This window comes from Nicotiana sylvestris, chromosome 12 (genome assembly GCF_000393655.2).
Source record: "Nicotiana sylvestris chromosome 12, ASM39365v2, whole genome shotgun sequence".
Lineage (NCBI taxonomy): Eukaryota > Viridiplantae > Streptophyta > Magnoliopsida > Solanales > Solanaceae > Nicotiana > Nicotiana sylvestris.
In genome coordinates this window covers 167,403,953-167,423,979 of record NC_091068.1, presented here as the reverse complement: position 1 = coordinate 167,423,979, position 20,027 = coordinate 167,403,953, and positions in this window count along the sequence as shown.

Sequence of the window (20,027 nt, the reverse complement as noted above, 5' to 3'; positions counted from 1 at the left end):
GATAGAAAAATTTATTTGGGAAAAGAATCAAACTCTGGGGAAATTTTGAAAAAAAAAAGTCTGGGGTTAAAAAGGATTTTGCTTGGTTATTCGGTGGGATCCGGTATCCCGTGAAAAGGGCTGCAAATTTTAAGGGGTGCGAGAAATTAATTGCAGAAGATTAAGGGAAAGAAAGAGAAAGGTAAAAGGTTAAAGGAAAAGAATAAGGAATGGAAGACAGAAATGAGAACGGAAAAAAACAATTGCAGAAGATTCGAATTGTAAATCACTTATGATCGCTTTTTCTTCCTCTTCTTTAGTTTTTGTAGTGATACAAAATAAAGAACAAATGATTAAAAGTCAAGTAAATATATATAATAAAAGGAAAGTTATTATTAAAACTCAATATATTTAAAGATGTCTAATAATTATGTGAAAAGAATAATTTTAAACTTGAGTCTGAGCTTTTTCTGTTTATCTTTTTTTAATAAGTATATCATTTATTTATTTTAATTTTAATTTTACAAGTTCACAAGCATATGCATTCATGAGCTCTTTGATATATTCTGGATGTATAGAATATACCTCGAGTACAATATTTTAATGTTTACGGGCAATATCAAACATCATCATTTTGGTCAAAAAATTTCCGTCTCACTTCTCATTTATTTGGAGAAAAGAGATGTAATATTATAGGTGTTCATCGGGCGGGCTGAGACGGGCTGGACACAAAAATGGTCAGCCCGTTAGGGTTACGAGCGGGTTGTTAGCGGGCTGGAGTTAACGGGCTAGTGGCGGGCTGGGATTTTTCGGGTTCTATAGGGCCCGTACGGGTTCGGGCGGGCCGGGTTTTCGTTTTTTTTAAAAAAAAATTATTTTTAACTATCTTATATATTTTTTTTCAATGTTATTGATAGTTTAGGCGGTTTTGCGGGCTGTCGCGGGCTGAGGCCCGTTAAGAACCCATTAAGGGCTTAACGGGTTGTGGCGGGTTCGAGTACCCGTTTGGCGAAAACTTAACGTTACTAGCCCGCCTCCCGTCCAACCCGTCCCAACCCGCACATGAGTGTACAATAACGGGCTGGACCGGGCTGGACCGGGCTGGCCCGGGTTGAACCGGGTTGTTAGCGGGTCAGCCCGGCCCGATTAACACCTCTAATGTATATCACCAAATTAGGAAGAAAAAAGAGAGATTTTGTTCTGTGACTTGAAACTGATTGGATATGCAATTATAAGCCCAGGAGAAATAAGAAAATAAGAAGAAGAAAAGTGTAGAAAAAAAGAAGTAAAAGGAAATAAAGAATAAACGAAACAAAAATGTAACGTAATAGTCAGTTTGACATGTTTGAAGAAGCAGCAAATCAGTCTTTTGGGGATACGTTAATACTTGAAGTTACCTCCTATGTTTACCTAGGGAGAAATTAGGCTAGACATTAAAAATTACTTTTCATAAAAATTGTGTAAATATATCTAATGATCTAAGCTACTGCATTGGTAAAGACTTCATGATATATAATCATTTTATTGATAATAAACACTTTAATGTTTGAGTATAGTGCTCAAAAGAATATCGTTCGAGGAAGGGTGTTCTTTGAGTAATGATCCTGAAAGAAATTAAAAAAAGTTAAATATGTTTGAGATTATACAATGTTTTAATGTCCCGGCCATCTTTTGTCAATGTAATATAATACTTTTGAGCCTATTAAACTTTCTCCTTATATTTTCAATTTTATTTTATGAATTTAATTTTGTAAATCATCATTCATATTCATCCTTTTTCTTAAAGTATTTCTAAAGCATTTATTGAAGTGACGCGGTGGAGTGGATGTATGTTATTTATGCTACTGATCACAGAATAATTTGGATGCCCCTCTGTTGTAAGTTGTAACATGTATAGTGCTTGAATTAAGGAAATTGCGAGCTTGAGTTGTAATTAAATAATTTATATTTACAATATAATCAATTCATAGGATTAAATTATGTATGCATATAAATAGATTTTGTATCTCTTTTATCTCAACTAAATTTAGACAAAAAAATTATATCCTTCATCTACTATTGTTTATTTAACTAGTATTAATAATAATAATAAGTACACTATATTCATAATTAGATCATAATAATAAAAAATTTAAAAAAAATGTTAAGTAGACTCCATTCAGACAAAAGTAAAACAAAACCTTTACCTGAAGAGTATGGAGAAGCGGCAGAAGAACAAAACAAGTTTTTCACGTATGTAGGTTATTATATAGGTTATATTTGGGATGCTGTCTTTGAGAATTTATATACAGTTATTAGACTTCACGTAGAATTCTATTATAGAATTATACGAGAAAAAGACTTTGCTATTATTTAAACTAAAAAAGGCAAAGAGTAAAATAAAATTGTAAAGTAATAAGTTAGGGCATAATTAGAAAGAAAAAATAGGAAATAATCCCACCATACCAAATCGGTTGTTTCAAAAAATGGGACTTGTCATTGTTCCAGAACAATGGATTTAACAATACAATACAAATTTTAACTAAACAATCAAAACAAACATTATTCTGAGAAAAAAAATACAATACGATACAATGGGTAACAACCATCCAAACAAGCTGTTAAGGAGGTAATATCAACATAAAGTAGAGTTTTCGTTTTTCTCCTTGAATTTTACCATTTAATAATGGTAAAATAAAATAAATAAATAAATAACAACAACAACAACAACAACAACAACATAAATATCCAGTGTAGTCCCACAAGTGGGCTCTCGAAGAGTAGAATGTACGCAGACCTTACCCCTGCCTTTAGATGGCAGAAACGTTGTTTCCGGAATATCTCCGGTTTAAAAAACATTAAATTAAAAGAAAAAGAATAAAATTTTGAGCAATATGCAAAAAGAGAAAAAAGAAAGAATACTATTTGATTAAGGCTATCACAAAATCCCATATGGCTTTTAACATATTTAATGGGTTGGCCAAAACTAATTATACCTGCTAGTCAAATATCCGAAAAATATAGATGATTATTGTAAAAATAAATTGCGGGGTAAGAACAATGAATTGTGTACCTTTTAATGCAGCGGAAGTCGTTGTACTCGCCACCAAAAAAGTTTTCCCAAGTCAAACTTCAATACACTAGGAAAAGAAGTTTATATCCACGAACTAAATGTCTTTCCTCTCTTGTGTGTTTTTGTTGGAAAATCACAGAGAATTGTTCTCTGTTGAAAAACAAAAAGGAAGAAGACTGTTGAAAGAGAAGTTACCAAGTTGGGGAATATTGTCATGACCTAAAGTCCGTTAAAGGTCGTGATAGCGTCGGACACCACTGTTAGGTAAGCCGATACTAAATAGTTAATTAAATTCTCATTTTAATATTTTTGAAATCATAAATTTCTTTCAATTTAACTAGTAAAAGATGAACTTTATAGAATAATTTATAATATTTTCAAATTTTAATACTAAATATCCGATAATCGTCCCAGTACCCGGTGTCACAAGTACATGAGCATTTACGAGGAATTAAAATACATTACAATAACTGTCCGAAATACAAATTTGGACAGAAAAGAAAATACAAGTACTCTGAAGGAGACTCTGCTGGCTGCGGATCGCCTCATAAGATGCAGCTCACCTAAGTCCTCGTATCAACCACGCCGCTGCGTCCACAAGGCCACTATACATAGGTGTGCCTATACAACAGAATGTACAACAAATGTAGTAGGAGTACGAAAACAACGCGTACCCAGTAAGTATCCAGTCTAATCTTGAAGAAGTAGTAACGAGAGGTCAAATCCGACACTTACTACGGCCAACAATAATAGACCGATGATATGATAAATTATGAATTTTATAAGGCGACTGTAAACTCAATAACATGAAGCAGGTAAACAATTTTTTTATTAATAGGATATTTTCAAATTTATTTTCATCTTTTAAAAATTTATATATCTGGCCAATGAGGCCACATCAATTATCAAAATTTTCAAAACAATCAATCAAGTCATGCGCAAATCATGTCGAGGTCTTACTCCCCGATCCAATATAATATTTAAATTGTGCATTGTCGAGAGTAGAACGACGCGAACCATCATCTAATTACCCCGCTCGCGAATCATACATGTGATGCAGTCAAATATAAATTTAAGGAATTTTTCCGCTCGCGGATCATACTTGCGACACGGTTAAATATAAGTTTATCGTTAAATCCTAACCCTTTCTTGATTCTTTTCAAAATAAAGACAATTCTACTTGAAGCTTTTAAATCCTTAAAAAAAATCCTCAACTTAGTTCCATTTGATACAATTAACAAATATAATGAAGTAACAGTGTCCATAAAGTATGGTGTGAACCTAAAACTACCCGGACATAAACAGGAATAGTAGCTACGTACGAACTCTCATCACCTCGTGCGTATACTGCCCCCACAAATAGAAGCACATATTGAATTATTTCACCTATGGGGTAAATCCCTCTTACAAGGTTAGAAAGGAGACTTACCTCGCTCCGAAGTTCCATAACCGGCTCCCAAGTCATTCAATCAACTCAAATCGATGTCCAACATTCCAAAACTAGTCAATAAATCCGCAAAGCCATAAAAAATATAATCTAATACTCACAACAATTCAATTTAAATAAATTCCCAACTCCGCTCGAAAAGTCGGTAAAAATCATCCTCGGGCCCACATGCCCAGATTCCAAAATTTTTCGATGATAAACTTTACTTATAACCTCACGTACTCAAGTATATAATTTATTCTCAATTCCATGCCCAAATTCATGGTCAAAATGCAAAAATATAAATTTCTAGGTTTTCTTCCAAATCCCACAATTTCTATTAATTTTTCATGAATTTCCATGTTAAAATCTATATATAATCCAAGTATTTAACTTGCAATAGGTGAGAATCACTTACCTTGACATAGATGGAGCTCCAAAATTTATCTTAGGCCGTCTCCCATGGAATAAATGAGATGAAATGAGTCAAACCCATTTTTTTGCAAACTTATACACTGCCCAGGCGGCCCTTCTTCGCGATCGCGGAAGGCCAAAAATGCACTGCCTTCAATTTCCTCTTCGCGTTCACGTTCCTGTAGCCGTGCTCGCAAAGGCCAACTGTTCCAGCCCCCGCTCCCTCTCTCTTCTATGCGTTCGCGGCCGCCCTCACGCGTTTGCGTAGGCTATCTCAGGTCCTATTCCGTGTTCGCGAGCCCACCGTCGCGTTCACGATGCACAACTTCCTCCCTAGCTCCAGCTTCTCTTTGTGATCACGATACACACCAGATACACCAGAAACCAGCAGCAGCAAATCATGGAGAAATGACCTGAACCCATCCTGAAACACACCCGAGCCTCCCCCCCGCCAATCACACCAACCAGTTCCAAAACAAAATACAGACCCGTTTGAGGCCTCAAATCACATCAAACAACATCAAAATCATGAATTACACCTAAATTCGAGCTTAATGAACTTTATAACTTCAAACTTCTATATTCGATGCCGAAACTTATCAAATCACGTTCGATTGACCTCAAATTTTGCACACAAGTCATATTCGACATTATGGACCTACTCCAACTTCCGAAATTGGAATCCGATGACAATATCAAAAAGTCTACTCCCGGTCAAATTTCTCACAAACCTTCAAATTTCTAACTTTTGCCAAATGACTCCAAAATGACTTACGGACCTCCGAATCCACTTCCGTACGCCGATAAAAACCTCTCTTATTCGGTCACCGAGAAGTCGGACGACTCTTTAGTAACCTAGGGTGATCCGACCCCTTTGACGCTTTTTTCGCTGTATACCCCCTCCATCCTTCGGAAGTTCAGAAAGATAAAGATCTGCACTTCCCTTTTACAACAAAGGAGGGAGGGGGCCTCGTTCCTAAAAAGCCTTTCAGATTGCCACCGTCCCTTTCTCTTAAAGCTACGGCATCCCACCGATCCCCGAATCGGCTCTGCTAATTGGCTTTATAGGATCCCTAGTAAAGCCAATTTAATGATGGCCGCTTATTTGAGTAAGAAGACGAATCAAAGGAGGACCACAAGCTTGGGGCTCGACGAAACGGAAAGTTTCAGCATGTTGAAACTTCTTGGAAAGGCTACTTCAATGACGGAAACATTCGGAAACTCGAGAGGGTCGCCTTTGGAGAAGCGTTTGTCGGTAACCAAAGCCGCCAGTGTTATCGAGAATTTTTTTTGTTTCCTTAGTCTTTCTTGTGCACTTTTCTAGTCTACTTAGTCTATTAGAGCTAGCCAGGAAGTACTTGGTACTACGATCATTGGGGGAATAATACCTAATCCCGAAGATGCTCCAGAATATTTTCGATTGCTCGTCTGAGAACTATGATCTTTAGCTCTGGAACTGAATCATTTCCTTGTATCTGAGAAGAACTTCCAGATTAATAGGAAGGAAGCTTAATCGGAATGATAATAATTTTTCTTCTATGATCGATCGATATAAACATCAAAAGTAAAGGGTCATATACTACCAACGTAAGAAAATGACTGACTACAAGACCAGGTATATCAACTTTCACAAGTGACCCTGTCTTCCATCTGCTTCTTCCTCCTAATGGTTTGGTCCCCCTCACCCTTTTCAAAGCTTAGTTATCTGTAAATGAGAACTCGTTTTGCTTGTTGGCTGGTAGCTCCATTGTTGGTTAGCTCGAAAGCTTGTTTTGACTCTTTGATCGTCGAGAAAGAAATGTGTGATTACCTGAGGTGAGGTTGACCTTCTTTCTGCTTTAGAAGAGGTATACCAATCAGGAAATGCTTATCTTATATGGCACCATAGGTCTGAGTTTCATTTCCTATATGCGCCATATTAATCTCTTTTTGCCTTTATTCATTCATTACAATGAGAAATTTTCACTAGATTTATTGTTCTAAAAGCGTAAGTCAGATTTTTGAGAAAATACCTTTTTGGGTTGCTTTTGCTTTTAGCATTCGCCCCTTCAGTAGCCTTTTGTACGGGTCTTGCTCCTGCGCTTCCTGACTCAACGAGATTCTAGTAGGCCTTTCACCTGCTAAAATAGCGCAATTGCATTGGGAGACTGAAGAGAATGCCGCCCAGTGTGATAGGCTCTTGCAAGAAATCTGTGTGCAGGCAAGAGAAGTTGCCCGTGAGCAGGGAGGAGTGCGGGACGAACTACGTGTCCGGTGCACAGAGAACTACCTTCGGTCCCCCAAACTTACTTACTCGTGGCAACCTTCTGGCCGCCCAACGACCTATAACTCGCTGCCTGTGAGTCAGCATGGGAGAAGGGGGCGGATCTGCACACTTTCGTGTTCAGAGCATTGTTTTGAGGGAGAGAAAGCGTGGTTGACAAACCAATCATCGGAGGCGACCGGAGTGCTTTCATCAAATGCTGCATGTGGGCCATAAAATTGGAAGGTTATATTAGAACATCGGTGGAAAGGTCAAAAGGGCACCTAAAAATAGTTTTAGAAGCCACCACCTATCATACGACTTTCTAACTTAACTTCTTTTCTGGTCGTTCCACTCTGTCGATCGATGGTTCATTCCCCTTCTCTTCCCGACGATCGGTAATTCTTTCTAATAGCTCCATCTTCCCATCTGAGAATGACGCCCTTCTTGCAAAAGCTCTTCTTACGCTAACCCTGTTCGTGGGTTCTTTTATCCTTTCCTTCTTCCTAGGACAGTAAGAATGAAATTGCCTAAATGATATCAGTCAGAGCGCATTCCCTCACAGCTTCTTTTCTTCTCAAACACTTGCGGCTCCCAATAGCAGAATCACCATATAGAGCTATTCTCGGGCTCGGAATCCCAAACGGACATCGATAACATTGAAATGCACTGCAACCCAAATTTATGAAATTCTTCCCAAAATGCTAACTTCCACAATAGGCGCCGAAATACTCCCGGGCCATCCAAAACCGATTCGTACATACGTCCAAGTCTAAAATCATCATACGAAACTGTTGGTACCTTCAAATCCCAATTTCGAGGTCGTTTACTCAAAATCAACCCTTAGTCAGATTCTTCCAACTTAAAACTTCCAAAATGAGAATTCTTTTTCTAAATCAATTCCGAACTCCCTGAATTTCACTTCCAACCACGCGTACAAGTCATAATGCCTGAAGTGAAGCTGCTCATAGCCTCAACCACTGAATGACGTGCTATAGCTCAAAATGATCGGTCGGGTCATTACAAATCTAATTCCCCATTTAAGCGTACCACTTCTATGTGGTAGTTTTGGTATTGTAACTCCCATCTTACTTCTTTGCTTATCCTTTCTAACCGGGTCGGGTTAGCTCGTATGAAGCGACCCAAACCCAATTTCCAATATCTCCTACTTCGCTCATGGTGGGCTGGAACCAAGCAAGTATCATATTGACACTGCACATATTCAGACAGACAAATAGTTCGTGCGACCTGCGAGCATCAAGAGATATTATAATCCAAACCTATTAAGGTCGTACAAAAGCCCTATGTAGAAATCCAATCACATACAGAAAGGATCCACTACTAACTTGAGGATCTTATTTTGCTCGGATTACCTCAGACTATCATTTGCTACTCCTGTAGCTAGTTATCTGATCCCTCATCAGCGAAAAAGGTGAGCTTGAGTTGATATATAATATTGTACCCACAATTACACTTGATACCCTCATGGAACTGTAATGGTTGATTTGTGAATACAAGTTAAATACTTATTTTAGTTGTCTTCCCTTTCTACTCGAATCTATCCATTTTAAATCAATTGCTTTCCTGGACATGCACTGCATTGCTGAATCACTCATGGCTATTAGTGACATGCTAAAGTAACAACAAAGATAGGCACTTCAAGAGACGGTAAAAGGTCAAATGATATTCCAATTAAATGTTAATATTACTTTTTGGGATCTCACACAATGAAGAAGAAGGATCCATTCTTCCATTATCCCAATGGTCGCTGGCACACGTACTACGATGTTCTCACTTTATATTAGTGCGTGTGTCTCATTATTTTTCTCATTCAAAACCGTATAAATCTTGGTCTAGACACCTCTAAATGTATAACCCGAGTTTCTCACTTTAGTAATCTTCAGCTCTAATTTCTTAGAGAAACTCGTATCTGGCTTATAAAACAAGTCGTTAAGGATTATGCAATTTGTAAGTTTGACCTATAGTCAAGATCGACCATTTTATTCAAAAATATACATGACCTTGCACTAATCAAGGTTCTAATAGGTCTTATCTCTGCACGCTCCTTGACGTCAGAAGTGATCGCCCGTGTGAGAGAGCCGATCTTGCGAATTGTCCGACACACTTATATCTTTCAAAATGATATCATCACATGCATACCGAATTTCAACACAATCTCAATAATAATATGTTGATGAGTATACCATAATAACAAAATATTTTACAACACATAAATACTAACATATCTTTCGTAAACCTAGAGCCACAACATGTTTCTCAAACATGTCTTTTGTAACGACCCAAAATCCACTAGTCATGATGGCACCCAACCCAACCCAACCTTCTAGGTAAACCAACTAATAATTTTCCAATTCTAATAATATTAATAAGACAATTAAACAAAAGAAATTTTTCTAAATCTTATACATATTCCAAGGACTAGTAATACAAATCACGAGCTTCTAAGATTAGAATTTACAAAGCTGGTATGAAATAAATACATCATCTGTTCGAAAAGTACATAAACAAATTTTTATATTCTAAGGCTACCATGAACAAGAGGCAGCTACAACCGGAATGCAGGTACGTCTTCAATCCCAGCTCCCGTCGATCACAGCAACATCATTAGTCAACATCTACACGCATGGTGCAGACATGTAGTATGAGTATAACCGACCCCATATGCTCAATAAGTAACAGACCTAACCTTAGATTGAAAGTAGTGACGAACTGGAACATAGGTCGGGTCCAACACCAATAACCAACATCAGTTCATAACAATGTAAAGCAAATAACAAAAGAAGTAACTCGGAGTTTAAACTGCTCAGATTTTTCATAATCTCCGAAAATAGTTCCGCTTTTCAAGTATATCAGTGAAAAATCCAAATACTTTACCGAAATCGTCGTAAAATATGAGATAGTTTGAAAACTGTAATTTTTCCAAAAAAAAGAAAAAAGAAAAATCCTTTCCACAACAAATAAGATGTTTCATTTTCTTTCTAGATAGCATGTGTGAAATACCTCTCTATGCCCATATATCAATATGTGTGAGAAATCATGTATGTAATGTGTGTTTGTCAATGCCATGTATCTCAGAGATGATCCCATGTACTCACACTCTCAGGGTACTCAATCTCACCGTCTCACACTTTCTACTCATCATGTTCAACCACTCAGTACTGTATATGACCAATCTGACCCAAGGAAGATCCAGCCTGGAATATATACATTAATTGACCACCAGTCACTCAGTACAGAGGAAGGCCAATTCAACCCCATGGAGAAGATCCATTTCCGGGTATAGAAATGCTTCAGACAAGATCCATGTCTAGGGACGATCCATCCCTCAATATAATCAACCGTGCTCACTGGAGGTGTGTACAGACTCCGGAAGGGCTCGTACAACCCAAGCACTATCATAAGCCAGATCCAAATATAAATTAATACAACATACTGCGGGGTGCAGCTCGATCCCATAATTGTCACTCATAATCAGGCTCTCCGCCTCACTCAATCATCAATCTCTCCAGTCTCACTCACAGACTCACAATGTCATGAAACTAGTTCGACAACAACGATATGATGTATCAATAAACAACAACTGAGACTGAGATATGATATGATATGAATGAATATGACTGAGTACGAAAATAAAATCAGTGAGATGAGAGCAAGAAACGACCACTATGGGTCCTAACAATATCAGCATAAGACTAAACATAATATCTAACATGATTGACAGCTCAACTACTTTATCACATGGTGAAAACACATATATCAACAAAATAGAACCACTATACAGTGCCATGGAAACAACGAAGTTACAATTCACAAGGTGCACGCCCACACGCATGTCACTTAGCATGTGCGTTGCCTCAATATCCATCACACAACATGAAATTCAGGGTTTCATACCTTCAACACTAAGTTTAGAAGAGTTACTTACCTCGAACAAGCCAATTCCAATACTGAGCAAGAGAAGCGATGCTCCAAAAATGCCATCACGCACGTAACGACCTCCGAACGGCTCAAAAATAGCTAAAAGTAACTCAAATACATCAAATAAAGCCCAAGAAAATAATTTCAAATGATAAATAACGAATCCTTAATCAAAACCCAAAACCGGCCAAAACTCACACTCGGGCTCGCGCCTTAGAACTCGACAAAACTCGCAAAAATCCGATAACCCATTCAATTATGAGTCCAACCATACTAGTTTCACTCAATTCCAACTCCGAATCGATGTTTAAAACTCAAAAATTCACATTATAAACTTTAGGCCAAACCCCCCAATTTCCTCTTTAAAATTCATTAACCAATTGCCAAATTTAAGATAGATTCATGTAATAAGATCAAAACCAAGTGTAGAATACTTACCCCAATCCTTGCGATGAAAATTTCTCCAAAAATCACCTCGATCCGAGTCCCACATCTCAAAATATGATAAAAGAACCAAAAACCTCGATTTTATAGCTTTTGCCCAGCACTTTCCGCATTTGCGGACAAATCATCGCATCTGTGACCACCGCATCTGCGGTAACTGTTTCGCTTCTGCGAACAAAACTAACCAGCCAACCACAACTAACTCGAGGCCTCACATCACGCATAACAATATCGAAACGATGAATCATACCTCAAATTGAACTTAATGAACTTTGAACTTTTCAACTTCCACAACTCGTGCCGAAACATAGAAAATTAACTCGAAATGAATCCAAATTTTGCACATAAGTCCCAAATGACATAACAAAGCTATTTCAATTCCCGAAACCATAATACGAATCCGATATAAAAAAGTCCACTTCCGGTCAAACTTTCCAAAAATCTGACTTTTCACCATTTCAAGCTGAATTCTACAAAGGACCTACAAATCACAATCCAGACGTGCTTCTAAGTCCAAAATCACCCAACGGAGCTAACGGAACCATCAAAATTCCAATTCGAGGTCAAATTCTAAAAAGTCAAACTTGATTAACCCTTCAAATTTAAAGCTTCTAGTTGAGAATCATTCTTCCAAATCAACTCCGAATAACCTGAAAACCAAAACTGACGGTTCACATAAATCATATTATATCATATGGAACTACTCATGCCCTCAAACAACCAAGCAAAGTGTAAATGCTCAAAACGACCGGTCGGGTCGTTACATCTTTAAATATTGCTTTTGTAATAGGATTAACTATTATTTTTGCATAGGTATGTATTGTAATATTATTTCTTCACTTGCCTTGATGTCTCTTCTAGAATTGGATTGATACCTTCTAATAGACCTATGACGCAACAAATGTTTGGGGTATACATCATAGTGTATATCAAGTGCCTAACAATACTTGAGTATAAAACTCGATACATGTCATTATATTCTTTAATTCTTTAAACATATTTCAAGGCTTAAAGTTTTACCTCTCGCTATAGGAGTATCCATGGGTTTGCAACTATTTATTCAAAAGTGTTCCAAAACTTCTCTATATAAGTTTCTTGAGATAGACTCGAGAACTTCTTGGAACATTTTTTTTGGATATTAACTCCAATAATATAATCTGCCTCACCCATATCTGTCATATCAAATGACTTTGAAAACCATGACCTAATATTTTTTAGATACTCTGAATTATTTCCGGCCAATAAAGTATCATCCACGTAAAAGAAAAGAATTACAATCTTTCCAATGGACTTCTTTATATAGATGCAATGATCTTCATTGATCATATTAAAATCATATGATATCATCTCCTTGTGAAATCTCAAATACTATTATCTTAAAGATTTCTTTAGTCTGAAATTAGATTTTTTCAATTTACCGATCTTTTCTTGGCCTTCAATGATGAAGCCTGCATGTTATTCCATGTAGATTTCCTCGAATTCTCCATTAAGAAAAGCCGTCTTTCATGTCTATTTGGTGTAATTCTAAATCCAAACGTGCAATAATAACCAAAAGTTTAGCGAATTGAGGTAAAATTCCCAATTGGTGAAGATATTTTTTCTTATAATCTATTCCATTTGAGTAAAGTTTTTTGCCACAAATCATGACTTGTAGCTTTCTATTGATCCATTCGCTTTGCGTTTAATTTTTTGAGAACTTATTTGTTCCCGATGACTCTACGCTCAGGCAAAAAGTCAACTAAATCCCAGACTTGATTGGTTTTCATGCACTCTAATTCTTCTTTCATTGCTTTCATCCACCTATCTTTTCTAGGTCTCGATAAAGCCTCAGTCATAGAAAATTGGCTCATCCATTTCTACGGGAGATACCAAGAAAACATAATCTTCAATTTAATAAGTACATCTAGGTACATTTTTCCTGGTACTCTTTCGTAGTTAAAATTCAGATTCATCAGAAGGATTGTGGGATTGAGAACTCCCACTCCCACTTGGATTAAAAATAAGATCTTGGTCGATTTGATCATTAACTGTTTTAGAAGACACTTGTTGACTATCTCTGAGCTCAACATTTCATATAGAGGCTCTTCATTCTTTCTTCGTCCTTCTTTGGAAAATTATTTTCCAAAATATATGATGTCTCGTGATTCTATTTCAGTAACACTTCCATCCTCTAATTTACCAAGAAACACATACCCTTTGAAGTGTTTTGAGTATCTTATAAAGATATATTTCTTACCTTTTTTGGACCCACTTTTCACACTTGCTAAAGAGATCTTTTACATATGCAACATAACCCCATGGTCGTAGATCATTCAAGTTTGATTTATGATTGGTCCAAAGCTTATAAAGAGTGGAAGAAACTGATTTAGAAGTCACTTCATTCAATATATAAGCTGCTGTTAATAACGTATCTACCAAAAGGAAAGAGGTAAATTTGTTTGCGCCATCGTAGATCTTGTCATATCAAAGCATGTTATATTCCTCCTTTCTGCTGCACCATTTTGTCGAGGTGTATAAGGAATGGTTAACTATCTTGTTATGCCTTTTTCGTTACAATTTTTTTAAAATTGTTTTGATAGATATTTATGGCTAATCCTTTTGTCTAATTGATTCTCAACTTCATTCATTTATCTCTTAAAACATTCAAGTACTTCGGATTTATGAGAAATCAAATAGACATAACCAAAGCTCATAAAACTATCAATGAATGAAACACAAAGCACTGGACCTAGCCCTCACTTTAATTGAATTACAAATATCTGAGTGGATGCATCAGCTATCTTAAAGCTCGTTTGAACATAAGAAATTTTTTCCTTTTTTTCAAAAAAATTTCACTTTTTTTAGAAATGAACTTTTGTTCATAAAATTTCCAATTTTCACTTGAAGATGCATTTTGAAATTTTTCGAAAATTTGAAAAACTCTAAAATCTGTCTTTTCAAAATTTTTACTCAATCACTCACAAACTTCAAAAACAAGCTAAAATTATATTCATGTCCAAACACGACTCTAATTTTCAAATATCATTTTCACTTAAAAAAGTTTCACTTTTTTTTTTTTTTGAAATTTACAATTCTTATGTCCAAACGCCCACTTAGTTTTTCTAATAATTTGCATAAAATCTTTCCGACAAGAAAATATTCAGAAGTTGGCACATACAATTTGGAAGGAACCTAAATATCCCTTATTTCCCCCATTTATTAGTTTGATCTTGCCATATGTGGCAAATATCTGGCATGTTATGTGATAAAAACAATAATTTTATTACATGAAGAGTGCCACAACATATTGGTCTACATAATGGTCATAGGTTGAAAGAATTATAATTTACCAAAAAAAAAAATAAATCATTCCAAAAGTATTCATAACCATAGAAAACATGAGTTCATTATTCAAATGGTCACTCAACTATCCAAAATTATCTGCTAAAGTCACTTTTCTTTCGTTTGTAATAACAAAGTCACTTAACTATGCATATAGCACTCAGAATGTCACTCAACTAGATTTCCAAATTTTTTATTATCAAATACCTATTTACCCTCTAAATTAATATATTTTTAACTTTTTAGATATTATAATTTTTTTTCTCTTTTTAATCTACATTGTGGACTAACCTATAGAATAAATATATTTTATTTATAAAATAAAAAATAAAAAATAGTTTTCAGCTCATATAAGGACAGAATAATAATATAATTGATCATATTTTCAAGATACATAATATATATTATCAAAATACCTTTATTTAAATAATTATTTTTATATTATATGCATGGAATATATACTTTATAACCTTTATTTTCTTTCATTCTCAATTGTGTAAATAATTTTTTGAATTTTTGTTGTTAATACTAAAATTGTTACAAACAAATTATTCTAATTAATTTTTTACTATGCTCATTATTTTGTTATTCCAGCATTATATATGCTTAAATACTTTTTATTTTTTTAATTTATAAATAAAATTTATTTATTATATAGGTAAGTCCATAATATAAATTAAAAAGGGGAAAATCATAATATTAAAAATTTAAAAAAAATAAAAAGAAGATAAATGTTTATAATTAAGAAGGTAAAATAGGCATTTGACAATCCAAAATTTTAGAGAATTTAGCTGAATGACCTTCTGAGTGCTATAGGCATAGTTAAGTGACTTTGGTGTTACATAAGAAAGAAAAATGACTTTAGTAAATAATTTGGGATAGTTGAGTGACCATTTGAGTAATGGACTCTAGAAAACATTTTCTAGAGTACTTTTCATAATATTGTTGCTGAAAAGAAACCTTATACAAGAAAGAACAACAATTTTAGCACTTCATCTCATTTTTTTATTTCTTCTTGTTATGTCGTTTTTCCACTTGGTATTCGACAAGTTACTTTTCTTGGAGGATTCATTTTTAGTTTCCTTTCCCTTTCCACCATTTTTCTAGTTTTCTTATGCTTGAGCCTTAAAGCTTTTTACTACATGATTCTATCACATAAACAGGTATAGCTTTAACAACACCAACCCGCTCATCTTCAAGCTCCACATGATGGGCAACATCAATAAATATTTGATATTATCATTGTGGGTCAAATAACCTTTCAATATTCCCAACTTTTGAAAAGAGACTGAATCACCTTTCAATATTCCCAACTTTTGAAAAGGGATTAATCACTGCCTGAACTAACTGCTCATCAGGGAGAATTTGATCAATATTTCTCAGTTGAGCAGTCACTTCAAACATCACCCTTTGGTGCTGCTCGACACTATGATCATTTTGCTCGTCGTACGTGTCAAACTTGATTGTTAATTGGCATAGGCGAACCACGGCTATAATACTATATTTCTCTCATAAGTATGCCCATATGGCATGAGCAGTAGAATATTATCACATTCATTGTTGATATCATAAACATAATAACTTATAATTATTTTATGTGCAATTGAATCTTTATTTTCAAGTAGAATATTATTACATTCATTGTTGAGATAATAAACATAATAACTTACAATTATTTTGTGCAATTGAATATTTATTTTCGATGCATTGTAAGCATCGAGATCTCTCTTATATTAGGCAGTGTTACCCTCATTTAGGTGATACATCACTGTCGTGCCCCCTTTTTCCTTGCGGAATCGGGTTTATGATATTTTGGTTGGAACAACTCTTTCCTTTTGAGAAAGGGGGTTTGCAGTTTTGAAGAGTCGCCACCTAATGATTTAAGGTGAGTTAGGGCACCTATAGGGTTCATTTATAACTATATTTGGTAACCAGAGATAGGGTAAGGGCTTGAAATTATCCTAAGGGGAAGGTGTTAGGTACCCCTCAGGATCCACTAGTGTGGTTCCTGGCCAAACAGTTTTTTGTGAATTTGTACAGCTAGCAAATAAACAAGCATGACTCAAATAGTAGGGGATTTAAGTTTAAATACACAAGTGTTTGAAAAACAATTAGTGAACAACGAAATTTTGAAAAGAATTACAATCTAAGCACATTTGTGAATGTAGGGGGGGGGTGTCCTAGGTTTGTTTATAATATGGATCACATCAATGCAATACCCAGTATGACACTCCTAAAAGAGGGGCTACACGTGGTATTAACGCATCGGTCATCATATCCGTATCTACCCTTTCCCGCCATGTGAAGGTAATTAAAGCGAAGGTTGGTCTCGACCCCTATTGCGTGCTGTTACCCGTCCCTCCCTATCAGTCCCGGAGGAATTTAGGACTCCTCTCCTATAAAGGGGGGAGGGGGGATTCTAGGCACACCCTCAAGTTTAAAGGCAAAATACTAAGCGACAAATAAGAACACATAGGACTGCATTTAGGGGAAAAAACACAGAAAACAGATAGAAGGCTCAGATATACCTCCACAAGTAATGCATATAGACAACACGACTCATACACAGATAAGGTCCACATTTGAACTCAGAATTCTAAAGTATGGTATCTAAGTGATAACATCAGAACTAGATTTGTTACATGACTCAGAAAAGAAGTCCGAATCAGGCTTGCCTACTGATTTTAACACGTTGACAGTTAAACACTAATCACAAAGACGGTTCTGGTTTTATTTTAAAGTTGATTGCCTAAGGCTTGCCTAGGCGTAAAATAACATGTAGCAGTTATTCAGATTTGTTAATAATTCTAGGTTGTTATACCTAATAGCAGAATTTCTAAGTGTGGAGCATGGTTGCAATATGGTGAGTGCATGAATAACAAATTGTGTTAACATGTTTACCCTAAGGCAGAATTTCCAAATGTGGGTGAGATGCTGAAAACAAGACATATAATTCCTAAATATCATGATATTTGATGCGTGGCATGTTGTACCTAAACATGACTGCTATTGCGCACAGAGAAAGTAAACCTAGGAACATGATTTCTACCCTGGATTATTCTACGACATGCATATTACTCATCCTTTTCACTATCTAACCCCAGAGTCATTCACAAATTATTACAGACCAATACTGAAATGAATTACATAAGAAAAGTAAAAAAAAAATTACACTATAGAGAGCCTGAAACAAGCCCAGACTTTCAGCACCTGATTAGGACTTCCTCCCTAAGTTATGTAATAAATCATCTCAAGTGCTAAGATTATTTCATAGCTTTTTGTCATATCTGGGTGTGTCAGAGTTCACTAGGGACCTCAAGGGGTCCCGGGCAGTGCTCATACCTAGATTTTATATCCAAGACAGAGTGCAGTGTGGAAAGACCATCTTTCATGTGTCCAAGTTCAGAGGGAGCTCAAGGGTCCCAAGGCAAGGCTCACACAAAAAAGGGCAGAACTTAGTGGTCTAAGAGTAAAGTGAGAGTGCTTGTCATAGTTTTGAAAAGGTTGAATTGGAAAACAGTTTTAAAACAGCATGTTCGAAATAAGTTTGCAAAGCAACAGAAGAGTTGCTTAGGGAAAAACAGTTTTGAAAGGAGAAGGGAATATGAGCAACAACAACTTGGAACAAGCCAGCACACATAGAACAAGTTCAAAGAATAGTATCATTTCAACATTCACAAGCAGGGAAGTAAAGGGGTTGGGGACACAGAGAGCCCAAATCAGAAACATGTAAACATGGATGAGAAGAGAAACATATAGACCAGCAGGTACAAAGAACAAGTAGCAACTGATTGGCCTCCAGAACACAAAAAAAACTACAACTTCAAAGTGTTAACAAGGGAATCATGCTCGAAATTAGAATAGTAATAGGCAATAAGACATAGAGACAGGTTATGAGAGTAGTCATGCTGAGAGAAGGAGTCTATTAGACATAATTAGTCATGCCACTTAGTGTTAATTAAGTACATTAGGAGTCTATGATACTAACATAGCATACTAGTTGAGGGAGATAAACAAGAACTCAGGTAGACATGCTGGCCGAGTATCAAACAAGACAAGTGATACCCAAACATGCTGATTACGCACTTGAACAAGAGAGGGCAAAACTTAAGCATGCTGAATAAAGTAGTAAACAAGAAGAGAAATTAAATACATAAGCCATTAAATTAGTGCATAAGGAGACATGAATTAACAAACATGGAGCGCATAGAGTTGAGTTTCAGAATTGAACTAGGAACATACCCGTTAAGGAAGCAAAATGCAGAAAGTAAAGCAAGTAGAGTTCCACGGCTTTCAGCCGGCTAGACAAACAGTTAGCACAAGTAGCAGAGAGAGAAGAGAGAATTTTTATGTGTGTGTGTGTTTTTTTGAACTGATTGTTCGTGTCTGGAAGTGAGAATAGAGAGGAGTATATTTAGTAGTTGAGAGCAGAGTAAAATAAGGTAAAGAATCAATCATTCAGTAATTAGGAAAAATTATATAATCAATCATGCACAAAATCAACAAGGTTCTCTTCTAGTAAAGGGGTGATCAGTTAATGATAAAGAGCAGGACATATAATTAAGGAAAGAAAATTAAATACTTAAGTACGGGGTGGGTAATTAAGGGTAAATGAAAAAAAATTCAATTAAGGGAACAATTAATAAGAATCAGCAAGTACCACAGTTAATCGTAAATAAGGCAAGAAATAATCAAAGGTCGTAGAAATAGGAAAATAATCGAAAATCAGTATATAGGTATCACCATAGCAAATCCGTGAATAAGGATTCAAAATAATACTAATTTAGGAAAAATGATATAGGTTTTCCATGAATAAGCAACTAAGCCAAGTATAAATGGAAAGAATCGAATATGAAACCCTAATAGAGGCATACTAGGGTAAAATCACAAGATATTCTAATTCAACGAAGAAGTAATCCTGTAAATCAAAGCATAGAACATTGACATGTATCAAATAACACGGACAAGTGCAGAATCCAAATAAAGTGTCAAAAATTGGGGGTTTTAGCATGGGCTAGTTAGGGTTAAGGAAGAACTCAACAAAATCAATCAAAACACATAGACACAGGGGCTAAACACTTAAAACCTAAAAGCGTTTTGAAGAAAAGGATTTTCAGAAACCCTAGTTTAGAAAAGAGCGACTAAAATCAAAATAGTTAGTTAAAACAGGAGATTTTTAAAGGAAAATGCTTAATAATACTCGAATCACC